The following is a 2712-nucleotide window of genomic DNA, read 5'->3' on the forward strand; positions in this document are numbered from 1 at the left end:
CTTTGCCTGTTTGTCGGTGGTATATGTGAGCAATATTAGTTATACATACACATTTCTTTAGCAGTACAACTGTCATCCTGCATGTAGATATTCATATTAAAGGCACACGTAACTACCCAGGATAACCAGCCATTAGCCTGCTTTTGACATACTTATTGCTTTTCCCCCATCCAGCAGAACTTGGCAATTAGCATCGGCAATCCTTGGTTATACACACTGCAGTTAAGAAATCTCGCGCGACTGCGTAGCGAGGGCATCTGGGGGAAAATTGTGCGTTTGGGGATGGATGAGAGCGCGGTTTTTATAGTGGAAGGTGTGTTTGGGGAGGGAGATGCTGTCGGGGAGCCGTGCGGAGTCAGCGTGGCCGTCCCTGGAGAGGGAGTAGATGGAAGGCGAATGGGTCTGAGCTGGTGCAGTCAGGGATCTCCCTCTGTTAGGCTCTGTGGTGCCTCTGACAATGTTAGGTGTAAAAAAAGAGGAGCTCTCAAGTCTCCTGATGCGTTATTTCGTAGGAAGTTCAAAGAACCGTATCTGTGAGGGGCAGAAGCACTCCCCGGTTGTCCCACTGCCGCAGGTTTTCTTTTCCTGAAATACCCTGGTTCTCAAAGCGGAGACGGCCGTGTACATGGGAGCGGCAGGTGTGGGCTAGTTCAAGGCTGTAATTTGTGCTGGAGAAGTCGGACAGCAGCTTTCTGGCTAGGTAGGCGGTTGTGGTGCTGCCTGGCGGACTGTACCTTCAAAGATGCACCAGGGAGCAAATGGAGACCAAGTGCTCGGCGGTGGATCCAGAGTGAGGAGGAGGAGGGGTGGAAATGGCGAGAACTGCACCGTTTTAGATGGTCTCTGGGATCGGCTGAAGCGTCAGTCTCGCTCGGATTTGTATTTATTTCTGTAGCCTCTGAACATGGATCTTGTTCCTAGGCCTGAGATTGGGGGAGGGAAGGGGGGGGAAAGCTGTGGATTGAGAGATGCTCTAATAAAACTGGCTAGTCAATGTTGTCTTAATATTGTTAATGATTCTGTAAAGTTCCTTTTTATGAGGATTTCTGTTTTAGCAATTTGCTTTTTTTTTTTTTTTGACTCCCTCCTTTTTAAAGAGAAAATGTGACACTTGTGAAAAGCTTGTAAGAAAAGCAGTTTCTTTTTTCTCCTCAATGATAGATCCTATAGTTAATTAAGGTTGTGAATTTTTATTTTTTTTGCCTTGTTTTTAATTAATGTCATTCAGAATAGGATGTGTGAAAATTGTTTAAATGGCAAAAAAAAATTTTGTGCAATTAACAAAGCTACTGGCAAGAAAAAAAGAATAAAACCTTTCTTGGTAACACAATGTTCTTCGTGGCAGTTTCTAAAGCCCCTTGACCCTGCGCCGCAGCGTTAAAAGCGCTGCGAAAGGGTGGGTTTGGACATGCTCCAGCCCCCGCGTGCGGCGCCGGCCGCGTTCGCCCTGGGGGGGAGGACGAAGGCTCCGGTTTAAAGCGAAGAGCGGCGGGCTGCATGAGTTGATGAGCTTTCTAGCGGTCGGGAATACGAGCTGGTTCGTTGCCTAACCGTTGGGAGCCCGGCAGAGTGGTCGCTCCCAGCATGCGGGTTTTTGAGCGCCAACCCTTGCGTAGGCTCAGTAGTAAGTGGGGTTTTCCAACGTGGAAGGACGAGATCCCTCAACTGGAAGAGTTTGCAAGCCCAACAATGTTGCTTTTTGAAGCTCCAGGCAATATTTGCTGTCAGATAGCAGTAGGTTGTTCACAGTAACTTAAACGTAGAGGCTTTAATCGCCGTCACGAAGGCCGGCGCTCCCGAGCAGCGGAGAGACAGCTCCCAGGAAGGCCGCCCGCGAAGCTGCGTGCCAGACGCTCCTCGGGTGCCGACGGTATGGGGTTTTTTCCCCCCTTGCTTTAGATAATAAGCAATATCGCTGGGGCGGTGGGAGGAGAAACGTGGAACGCGGTGGAACTCCTCGCTGCCTAGGGAGAAGAGGAGGAGCCGCCTGTGAGGGTCTTCGTTCATCCCGACGGCAAAGTGCTCGAGGGGAAGGCACTGCCTGCACTGCAAAGTCTTTAACCACTCTGGGGGGATTTGTATGTGTGACTCGAGCGTGTCTTAACCTGTGTGCAGTGAGCTACAGGTGCGAATATCAGTAATAAGGGTGCAGCTGCAGCGGCAAGACTAGCCGGCCCCGTTGGCAGGGGCGACGCGCCGGTGCTGGAAAACCGGATGGTTTCCTGGGCCGCTTACGGCTGTGCTTTTAGGCGGCGGAAGAGGAGCTCGGGTAGCCCGCAGGTGGGCTCGCCCGGCCCAGGCGCCGCTGCCGGAGCCCTTCGCCGCCCGGGGGGGGGTTCTCCCCCTGACGCCCCTTTTCTTCGCCTCTTCCCGAGGGGAGCGGGAGGCCGCCGAGCGCCAGCGCCATTACGGAGCCCGGCCTCGGGCAGGGGCCTCCCGGTGCCGCGCCGGAGCTAGCGGGGGTGGCGGTGCCCTACACGCTCCCGGCGGCCTTTTATTTTATTCATTTATTCGTGTATTTATGGATTTTAAATCCTGGGTTTTTTTGGGGGGGGGGAAGGGACTTCCGCGCTCCCGCCGCAGCACCCCTCCTCCCTCCCCCGTGACGTCACGCACCGCGCTCTGACGCCGGCGTCGCGCCCGCCCCCATGCCGCCGGGGGGGCGTGGCCTCGGCTGCTCAGCCAATCATCGCTGCGCTTGTGGCGCGGGCG

This window comes from Rhea pennata, chromosome 15 (genome assembly GCF_028389875.1).
Source record: "Rhea pennata isolate bPtePen1 chromosome 15, bPtePen1.pri, whole genome shotgun sequence".
In the NCBI taxonomy this organism is placed as follows: Eukaryota; Metazoa; Chordata; class Aves; order Rheiformes; family Rheidae; genus Rhea; species Rhea pennata.